Below are 11,523 nucleotides of genomic sequence, written 5' to 3'. Positions count from 1 at the left end.
TAGCTAGATAGGGCCCCTCCTGAAATCGAGAACCATCTTCCCATAAGAAGTGGTATCCAAGAGAGGCAGACCACACAAAATGGGTCTTTGAGGGATTAAGGTGAATGGGGTTATTTGAGTTGTGGCCCCGGCCCCTTGGCCTGATTCCTGTACAGGGAAATACTTGTGCCCCTAGGACGCCTGTTTGATCCACCCCGTGGATGGCATCACGGCCGATCGTAGCCTGATGCAACAGGGTCTAAAGACCTGCGTGCACCTGTCCCCTCTGTTACCCATAAACTGGGTGGCTTTGGGTAAGTCACTGAGCCTCTCTTGGCATCACTCCTGGCTGAATAACGAAGGATAGGAAGTCCTTCTCCCCACGGTTCTTCCCAGCCTTCACCATTTGAAAGATCCCTAGCTGTGTTACAGGTGAGCCATAAAATTAACAGATTTAAAACAACCTGGGGTGTCTACAAAGTAGGCCCCTAGTGTTCTGGTAAGATGATTTTAAAGTGTTCCATCGGATTTTTAACTTCTATGTGGCTCAAAGGGAAACATTTTGTCGGTCCACATTGGTTTTGCCTTTCTTGAGATTGCCTGGTTGCAGCTAACATGAACTTGCCAATTCCCATATAAAAGCCTGTGCTCAAAGAATTAATGAGCCCCATAGGAGATTCGTTTGGGCTTAAATCAAATCACGTCCTTCCTAGTCAGTCATCTGCAAACAGCTCCCTTCTTTCATCTGAACTGAAGGATAACTGGTTGTATATGTCGGAGGGCATGTCAGTGAGCTTGCATTTCAGTCCAGATCCACACACCCCGCCCCCCGCCCCCGCCCGGCTAGGGAGGATGCTTCTGTGACTGTTAGAAGGTTGACTTAACATTGTGTTTGAGGTAAATGGTCACAGACCATGTAAATGAGGTCCTACTTTCTGAGGGCTTTGTTCTGGTCCCAGCCTTCCGGGGACCACTAGCAAGCACGCGGGAAGAGAGGTGGGGATGAGGTCCACCTGGAGGGGGGAAAGTGGCAGCCGGAAGCAGTCTTTATCTCTGCAAACTCAGTTTCCTTTATCATAGGAGGGAGCGATCCCTGCTGTCCCCTTGGCATCCTGAGATTACGGTGAGGTGAGGAACAGTGATGCCTCTAAAGTTTTAAAGTTTTAAAACCGCTCCACACAGCGAGCCAGCCCCCTTGCACGCACACCCAGCAACCCCTCATGGGTTGTCATTTGCTTGGAATGACGAAGACTGTCTTCTACCAAAATCTCACTTCCAACTAAGGGGAAGACAGCAAATATGAACTCAGCCTTTGACTGGTTTCCCGGAAGGAGGCATCCTGTGGGTCCCTGGTGTCCTGTGACCACTCTGGCCTCTTCCACTCGGAGTTCCTGCTTGGTTCTTAGAGCACATGGCTTCCCCACCCCTCACCCCCCCTCGCTGAAGGACGGTTATGCAAGCCATTAGAGAATTGCTTGGAAGAACAGCCTGTATGGCTCCTGCTTCAAATTACGGCAGCTGGAGAAGGTGAGCAAGAGAGAGAAGCCTGAGGCGCCTGGGTGGCTCAGTTGGTTAAGCGACTGCCTTCGGCTCAGGTCATGATCCTGGAGTCCCGGGATCGAGTCCCGCATCGGGCTCCCTGCTCGGCAGGGAGTCTGCTTCTCCCTCTGACCCTACCCCCTCTCATGCTCTATCTCATTCTCTCTCTCAAATAAATAAATAAATAAAATCTTTAAAAAAAAAAGAGAGAAGCCTGTGGAGTAGGAAGTTAACACAGCGAGTGGGTGGAAGCCATTAGGAAAGGAAGGGGGGCCTGAAACGAAGCAGGATCCCGCGGCCCGGGTGCGGGAATGAGGAGCGGTCAGAGCGGCTGGAGAGCGCGAGTGAAAAGAGCGGCCTTCAGTTTTCCGATCTTTCTCTCAGGAATTGCAGGGACTTGGTGGAGGGCTCGCTACTTCTGGTAGCAGTCTCTGTAACAGGCGGCCATCTGTTTTCCGGACCCCCCCAAAAGCCTTTGACCGCTGTGGGGCCAATGGGAGCCCTTGGCCTGGAGCCCGCCCTCCATTTGGGGCTAGGAGCGTGGCAGCTCAGGGTCCAGGCTGAGAAACCACGAGCCGAGACTACCTGGAGATGGCAAAACCCTACCTGTCCCGACGACGGCTGGATTGCAATCACCCATCTTCAGCCATCCCTTATACAAATTCGTAACCTGTCCCAAAGTTAAGGGGAGAGAAGACACTTAAAGATGCCCACAAATTAAAAAAAAGTTGCACCCTTAGTGGGCCCTGAATCAAACTTGACAAAGACGGGAAAGCCCGGTTCCTGGAGGCCCACGGGTCCTAGCCAGTGCTTAATTCCGGCTCCCCTCTGTTCTCCAGCAAGGCTCCCGGGCTTCTTGCTTGTCACCGGGCTACTCAGGAAATGCAAATGAGTGTTCACTTAAGCCAAACACACAGAGGAAAGGCAGTGAACCACCAAAACCAACATCCCAGGGGCCCCCCGGCTGACCTCCAAGTTCAGGTGTGGTGTAGACAGCGGCTTTCCCCGACGGTTTTCATGCTTCTGCGGGGAGCCAGAATAGCTTGAAGGGGAAAACCCTTTTCTGAAGCCTTTAAGGTGATCCTTGTCGAGTCGAGATATTTGGAAGTTGTGCTTCGCAGTCTAGGCTGCTTTCATTCTTGAAGCATTTTTGGAGCCTCGGTTATGCTGTGAATCCTTTAGCTAGGACATTACTAATATTGCTGGTTGTGCCAATGAGGTTGGGCCACAGTGACAGGACCGGCTTCCTGGCCCCACCAACGGCGGGGGCCACTGCTGCGCCGGAGTTCCCACTTAATCGTAAATGTCTGCTGCACTCATGGGGTGTGTGTGTGTGTGTGTGTGTGTGTGCATATGTGCGTGAGGAAAAGTGCTCTGGGCCCCCCAGGGTCAGAAGTGAGCAGGCACTTGACAGCGCAGGTGTGCCCCAGGGTAGTTCCCACTTTGGGAGACCTTTAAAAATCCTCAAACCTGGGCTCTTCACTGCTCCATTTGTCCCTCCTCCTCCTCACTCCTCCCCAAATTTGTATTCTTCTCAATGCCTGATCATTTGTACTTCTCCTGAAAGTTTTCCTGACTCCTAAAGCTGACCCAAGACATTGTCCTTGCTTCTTCAGAGTAACAAATACATAATTATGTCCCAGGTGCTGGCCTGGTTGTAGGGTGGTAAATAAAATAGACATGGTCTCTGCTGATATCCTGGTGGGAGGGTGGCAATGACCATCAACTGGTCAGTCACCTCTCTGGTAGTTTGGGTCTCACTAGGTCTTATACAACCAAAGTTGGGTGTGTAAGTCTGGGCAAGGTGATATGTCCTGCTCGCTTCTACTTTTATTTAATTTTGTATTTGTTTTAAATATTTTATTTATTTGAGAGAGAGATGGTGACAGAGATAGCGAGAGAGAGAGAGCACGAGTGGGGAGGAGATGGAGAAGCAGGCCTCCCGTGGAGCAGGGAGCCCGACGTGGGGCTCCATCCCAGGACCCTGAGACCGTGACCTGAGTTGAAGGCAGACCTTAACCGACTGAGCCACCCAGGTGCCCCCACTTTTATTTTAAAGATTAACATTTTTATAATCTTTGGGTTTAGCATCCTTTGCGTAGGGCAAGGGTTCTTAATATTGAACTACTAGTTGAGAACAGAAGTGTTGATGCAGGCAAAATATATTAGTTAAGTTCACCTCAATACTCAGGCACGCTGGCAGAGTTCTAAGAAGTAGACTACCTGTTTGGTGACTCACCTTCAGACTTTTTTTTTTTTAAGATTTTATTTATTTATTTGACACAGAGAGAGAGAACACAAGTAGGCAGAGTGGCAGGCAGAGGCAGAGGGAGAAGCAGGCTCCCCGCTGAGCAGAGAGCCCAATGAGGGGCTTGATCCCAGGACCCTGGGATCATGACCTGAGCTGAAGGCAAACGCTTAACCAACTGAGCCACCCAGGCGCCCCAGACATTTTTTTTAAAGATTTATTTATTTATTTATTTGAGAGAGAGAGCGAGCTGGGGAAGGGCAGAGGGAGAGAAAGAATCTCAAGCTGATGAGTGCAGAGCCCAACCCGGGGCTCGATCTTAAAACCCTGAGATCACAACCTGAGCAGAAATCAAGAGTCAGATGCTTAACTGACTGAGCCCCTCAGGCCCCCCTGGGCTTTTTTTTTTTTTTTAATTGAAGTATAATTGACATACAATATACTGTTAGTTTCAGGTGTCCATCATAGCGATTCGACATTTTTATACATTATGAAATGATCCCCACGGTGAGTCTAGGTAGCATCTGCCACCATATTTGCAGACTTTGGATCTCACCCACCCTAGCACCCGCATCTGCATTCTGCCGGCTGCAGCCTTCTGAAGGTCTGCACGGTAGGCTTCTCACTTGCCTCACCCTAGTGCCGGCCCCAGCAGCACCAAACACTTAGGAAGGCCCAGGGCCTACAGAAAGACGCCTGAGGTCCGGGCCCTGGTGCCCTCAGAGCTGAGCCTGGAGACGGGACTCCCAGGGAAAGCAGCAGTACGGGGGGTGTGGCCTGCTGCCCGAGGCCCCCTACAGACCAGAGCCCAGGAGCTCTCCCCGGCCTCGCCGGAAAGAAACTCTAGGCGAGTTGAGATTTGAGCCCAGCCTTGGCATATGGTGCAGCTTGGATGGGCTGAGAGCAAGGGGCCAGCGAAGGACAAAGCATGAGTAGAGGCATCATGGTGGGTTGTAAATATCATGGCTTTGGGTCTGGATGCAGTTGGTTTCTGTGTGATCCTAGCAAGTTAGATAACCTCTCTGGGCTTTGTGTCCTCCTGTGTTAGGTTACTCTCTCCTCCCAAAGATTATTGTGCCGTGATGTATGAAGTACCTCAGTGGCCCCACACGGCGGGTGCTTGGGAAACAGTAGTCATAAGATTGTTACTGCAGGGGAAACATGCAGTTCCAGGAGTGAGGACAGGGCCACCCTGGTTCAAGGTCAGCCTTTCACTTTGTACTTTCAGGCAGCAGCGGCAAACCGGCCCAGCTCCAGGCCTGCCGCCCCCGCCCTGCTGCACCCAGCACAGAGCCCCTCCTTAAGTACACTCCCTGCAGAGTACTTGGCAAACATGCTCTCCCCAGCCTGTCCCAAGCCTCACCCCTGTTCAGGGCCACACAGCCAGGGGGTGGGGAGCCAGAGAGGAATCTGGAGTATTGATTGTCGGCCCCACCCTCACCAAGATCCTTAATCTCACACCCCGCCCAGCGCCCAGCCTCCCGGCAGGTGACTCAACCTCCAGGCTCACCTACAGAGCACGCTCCACCCCTGCATCAGGCAAACACCCTGGCTCCCGCTACTGCCCTCCTCAGGCACCTCCCCTGCAGTGGCCCTCTGTCTCGGCTGCACAGTGGCAGCCTCTGGGGAGCTTGTAAAATCCAGATGCCCAGGCCACGCCCCGGATGAATTCTAGTAGTCTCCGGGAGGTAGGACCTGTCCCTCCCCCACCCCCATCAGTAATTCGTAAAGCTCCTCAGGTGATTGCACACGTGCAGACAAGGCTGGGACTGCTCAGGGACTCCCTATCCCCGGACTGATGTTGGCACTGGGGCTGGTGGGGAGGAGGGACTAGCGTGTGTACTAAGGAGGGGCTCTGTGCTGGGTGCAGCAGGGCATGGGAGGCCGGCCAGGAGCTACCTGTAAGTACAGAGAGAAAGGCTGACCGTGGACCCAGACCAGCTCAGCTGGCCCGCTGCTCGCTTCTGGTGCCCGCAGTGTGATCCCTAGCGTGGCCATCGCCCTGGAGCCCGTCAGAAGGCAGAATCACAGGCCCAGCTGATTTAGGGTCTGCATGTTCACCGGATCCCCAGGTGATCCCCGCACACGGTGAAGTCTGGGAAGCACTGGCACCGGGGTTTACTCGATGCTCACGGTGGTCCACGCGTGGCACCAGGAGTTTTACGCACACGTCTCATTTCCGCCTCAAGCCTCAGCGATCAGCACCCCCTCTGGCAAACAAGAAAACGCCCATCATTCATTCAACAAATCCTTACCGAGTGTCTCCCTGGAGGGAAGCTTCCCGCTAGGGGCTGGGTATCAAACACGGGTTTCCCCTGCTGCTGAACAACTCACAGGCCCATGAGGTGTGATGTCAATGTCATGACTTACCAGCTGTGTGTTCCTGGGCCACTTCCTAGGCCTCTCTGAGGTCCGGCTTCCCCGTGTGCAGATCTGGGCTGTGGTCGTGATTCAGCGAATTTCCCTTGGCCAAGTACTCACCTCCGGCCTGGATCTAGCAGGAGCTCAAGAATGGTTGCTATTGTTACAAATAAAAATACCACCAGGTGATAGGGAGGCAGTGGGGTGGAGGAACACGGTGCCAAGGTCGTGCCCGCGGGGGGATGCGGGGCCGTCAGGGATGAGAGCGGGGTCGTGAGCGCTAAGAACCTCCCAGGAATCGAGGCACCGGGGAAGGGGCGGGATGTGGACAAGGCTGCCCTGTCCTCGCACTCCCTGACTCCATGTCCCTGGATGAGTCTCGGGTCAGATCACCGTTAGCAGCACGAGTCTGAGCCCAGATCTCGCCCTTTTGCTCTCCGAAGCCCTGTGTGGCTCGGCGAGGCAAGTCACCCAGCCGCCGGTCCAGTCCCGGGCTCGGTTTGCCGGGAGAGTCGGGTGTGCGGCCCGGCGGCGCCCCCTCCCGGCGGCGCCGAGCCACTGCAGCGGGTGCCGAGACGCCCGGCGACTTGTACGCGGAGCCCTGGCGCACCCGCTGGGGGTCCCGACGCGCGCGGGGGCACGGGGAATCGATTCAAGGGTTTCGTGTTCCTCGGAGCGCACCATTGTTTCCTGTAATTTAATTTTCTGTCCTGAAAGCGTTGCTAATTAAATCCTTTCTCCAGCGAGCTGCCTGTCCTGTCCCCTGCTCCTCTGTTGATTAAACTACCCAGCACGAGCGCGGGAATTCTCCGCCTGGGCTGGGGGCGCTCAGGTGGAGGGACCTCGATGCTCGCTCACCCGGCCGCCCGCTTGCCGGCGTCCCTTCTCGGGTCTCCTGACTCCCTTTCCTCCTGGACCATGCGAGCCGTCCTTGCAGCCTGAGTAAAAGCAGGCACAGCCCTTCCCCTGCTGCTGGTGACCTCTGCTGGCTGGGAATCCATCAAAGTCCACTTCACGTCAGTTCACCTCCCCTTGTCCTTCAGACTCTGAATCTTACTTCTCACCGCTTTTTCTCTTAAGTACTATTCCTGCCTTCTCCCCTACTGTCCACAGCACAGCACGCTAAGCAGGTTGGCCAGCCGGCCCAGTGACTTGCGGAAGGTCACACGGCCTATGTAGGGGATAGTTGGGACTAGACTCGGCTCTTCTGAAGCTTAGCCTCTCAGGAATCACAAAACCAGAACCCTCCAGGGGCCAAACAGGCAAGGGAAGAGTGTGGGGTATCCCTCTGTGGTATAGTGGGGAGGGGTAGGGTCTGTGGCAAAATAGAGTGGCTTGTCCCTTTGGAGGTCATTCAAACAATGTGCCCCATTGAAGGTCAAGCATGTCCAATTCTTGGTTAAGTCTAAGAGTGAGTCCAGTGTTTGAGGATGGCAGTGACTTGCCCAGGGTGACAGGGACTCAGTGGCAGGACCACCGGGCACTCTGGCCTCGGTGTGGTGACCTAAGATGCCACTTCCTGGATGGGGAGATGCAGCCCCTGCTCAGTTCTGCCCCATGCTGCGGAGAAGTGTCCCAGGCCTTCACCCCTCCCACTGCTGGTGCAGGGCCCCCTTCCCCTCAGAGTATGGGGGGAACCATGCTCCCCTACTCTCTATCTAAAATCCTCTATGCAGACCTTCTGGGCCAGTTCTCACCTAGCTGTCAGGCAGAGAAAGAAGGCAGCTCAAGCAAATCCCAGAATTTGAAAGGAGGAGTTTGGGGGACCAATGCTATTTTTAAGGAGATATTACTGGTGGGGATTTCAGGCAACACAAGCAGGCCAGGAAGGGGGCATTTGGGGACAGGGACTCCAGGAAGAAGTCCACACATGTGACTGCCTCCTCCCTGGAAGGCCTCAGAGCCTCGTTCTCTGTGGCTCTCCACTCAGGGTTCCAGGTCACTGCCCTGTTTCCTGCCTGCAGAGCTTTGTGCTAATGTTGCCCTAAATGGGGGGAGGGGCATTAACATGGGATTCCGCTTCACCAGCCATCCCTGCAGCCCTTCCGGAGGCCTCTCTTTTCCCAATGTCATAGATGAGCTTTGGCAGATGCTTTCCTCCCCAGAGCCTGCTCCATTTTAGGGTCTGTGGTGGCCCCCCTGCCCTGGTCTCCAGGGGGTGCATGTGGAGATGTGCTGGCTCTGCTCAGCCCCTGGCAGTGTCTGGTCCCCTCCTGCAGGCACCCTGACACTGCCTGGGGGGGTGGGGGCGGGCAGCAGCCAGAAATAGCTCAGGCCTTTTTCCCCTGGCTAGACATCATCCTCGAGACCCAGGGCAGGGTCCTTAGCCTGGACTGTCCTCAGACATCCACGATTAGCCTCTGGAAGAAGCTGCTTCATCCGGGCAACTTGCCCGTGATCATCGGTCTGGGAGGGACCAGATACACCTCAAGGTTCTCAAGGTCCTGAAACCAGTTTGTTTTCTTGCACAGAGTCACCCTAAGCAACTGACTGTGAGCTCTGTGAAGGCAGAGGCTGTGCCTAGTTCCTTTCTCTGTATCCACCAGCACCTCTTGAATAACTGGTGCTCCATACGTAGGTTAAATGAATGAATCAGTCAATGAATTCATGAATGAAAACTTGACTGTTACTTGTCAGCAGGGAATTTATTGGATGTCCACAATAGTCCACAATACAAAGACAGTCTAGCGCCTGGGGTAAAAGGATAAACTCAGGAGCAGATAGCCTGAGTTCGAATCCCAGCTCTGGCACTTACCAGCTGCAAGGCTTTGGGCAACTTATGTGACCTCTCTGGGCCTGAGTTTCTTTACCTGGAAAATAGGGGTAATGAATAAAGCATACCTGGAGGGGTTGCTGTGAGTAATAAATCATTACTCTAGGTAAAGGGTGTATGACAAGGGCCTGGCATGTAGTGAATGCTCAGTAAATGTTGGTCATTATTACTTATTATTACTCACGCAATAACAATAGCGTCGGTTGCTCTATACCATCTGCTAGGTACTGGGGAAACCAGAGGACTCCACCATTGCCATTCCGGCCCTCCAAGGTTCAGATGGGAGACAAAACCCATGCGGGAGGGAAAATTTCCCTGGGGGCTGGACCAGTCAGGGCTGATGGAAGAGGCCTGTGGGGGCCACTAGATGGTGGTGTGGAGAGAGGGTGTTGCAGAGGGTCATGAAGGGAACATTGGCCTCTCTAGTCAGGATGAGAGCTTGTGCATCATGAAAGCTCACCCGAGTGAGCCCCCTGATAGTCATCTTGGTAGAAACAGCTTCCTTCTAACCCACTTGCTGAAGTTGTATGGGAAGGAAAGAGTGATGGGGAGCTCTTCCCAGAGGCTCTTCTTTGAGCCCAGGGATCTCTGATATTCCCAGTTGAGTTCTCCAACAGCTTGGGACCGAACCCCTGGGGAATGAACGTGACCCTCTGCCTTTGATTTCCAACCCAGAGGACCCTGCTGATCATTAGAGAAACTAGACATCAGTTTGTGCTCAACTTTCCAAGCAGGACAACCTGTAAAGGGATCAAAGGGAAGAGGCAGGTCCATGGGGAACATGACCTGAAGACTAACCTCTTCTCCAACTGTGATGGCAGGTTGCTTACTCAGGCCACCATCACTCCTAAATGGAGACTCACAATTCCCAGGAATCACGTGGCATCCCTGCCCCTGCACAGTCCCTCCCACCTCCACCCCCACCTACAGGCCTGCTTTCCTGTCTGGCAACTTGTATTCATCCTGTATGACCCTGACGATGCCCCCTCTGGGAAGCCTACCCGCCAAGTGAGTGCTCTGCTTCTGCAGCACCCTGTCCTTCTCCCTCATAACTGTCTGCAATTGGTCCTCTTCCCTGTGAGCTCCCCAAGGTCAGGTAATAGGTCTCGTTCATCTTTGCATTCCTGGTTCCTGGTATCATGCCTGGCATGGAGTGGGCATCAATGAATGAGGAATGAATGGAGGAGCTGGGCCAGCACCTCCCACAGAGAGAGGAATGAGGACAGAAGCAGAAACCAATATCAGGAGCAACTGAGCTGCCCCAGGCCCCCCACCCCACCAACAGGCTCATCCTGGTTGGTGATGAGGTCCAAGGTTCTGCCTCATTTCTAAAGCATCTCAGATAAGGCAGGAGCAACGTATCCTAGCTCCCTGCGCAGCCCCTTCTTTTCTCCCCAGCAGAAGGAGCTGCCTCCCCAGCAGCCTGGAGGGCATGCCCAGAGGAGGGAGATGAGGGGAGCAATGAGGCCAGTTGCAGGATACTGACTATAGTATCCTGCATGGCGTGTGTGCATGGAGTGACAAGGACGTGGAGTGACAAGACAACCATGTTCTTGGGAAAGGAGACTGACTAAAAGATGGCTGCTGGGACCTATAGACTGGCTTCTTCATTATAGCAGATGGGGGTCTCAGGTCTCCTCAAGGACTTGTGACCCCTATTGCCACAGGCAGATGATTTCTCCCAGCTTTGGCAGCCAGAAGGTCATGCTGCATGGCATGATGTGCAGATTGCCCCGATTCTCTTCCTCCAACTCGAGGTTACAGAGTGGTTAGTTAAAAGTGATACCATCAATTGCCAACCAATGGGCCACTGAGAGAGGCTAGTGATCCCAGTTACCCCGAACCCCAGGGTCATGATCTTCTCCCCACTCCAGTGCTCCTGATGGCCTTTCCTTTGAGGTCATCTTGACCATCCTCTCTCAACCTTCAGGATCATCTCAGGCCTTCTCCCCCTGGACCCCTCCAAGTCATGCTCCGTGTCCGTGAAGTGGCTCTGACACTTCCCTTCCTTACCGGCCCACAGCCAGTATTCCCACCCAGGCCCTGGTTATGTCACTCTCAGCTCATAACAAATGCCTCCTCTTGGATGCTCCCCCCGTTCCAGTCTACCCACCAAAACCCCACTTTCTGAAATCCAGTTCTAATCATGTAGCTCGCTTGTTCACAACCTGCAATTGTTCCCCTATCAACTTCACTCCAGATCTCTTAGTTGGATTCAAAGCCCCTTCTGCTCAGGTCCCAACTCCTAGATTTAACTGCCTCTGCCTCTCTGTGGTGTCCCCTATGCTCACCATCCCATGATCACTCCAAGGCTCCAGGCCTGTTCCCTTTTTCTGGAAAGCCCCCCTTGTCCATCTCTGCCTGCTCAAATGTCATCCACCCCTCCAGCCTCTGCAGTTCACATGGAAGCTCCCTGGTCCCTACAGCTGGGATGGGCTCTCTTCCTCCTCTGGGGTCTCCCAGGAACCTCTCCAGGATGTGAACCCCTGGAGGACAGTGTTGTCGCATCTCTCTTCCAGCCCCACAGTGTGCACAGAACAGAAGAGATATGGAGTGGGCAAATGAGCACAAAATCTAAGCACTCATTTGGTCAATATTTACTGAGCACCTACTATGTGCCTTG

This window comes from Leptonychotes weddellii, chromosome 9, assembly GCF_054177405.1.
Source record: "Leptonychotes weddellii isolate Sample4059 chromosome 9, ASM5417740v2, whole genome shotgun sequence".
Lineage (NCBI taxonomy): Eukaryota > Metazoa > Chordata > Mammalia > Carnivora > Phocidae > Leptonychotes > Leptonychotes weddellii.
This window is presented reverse-complemented; position numbering follows the sequence as displayed.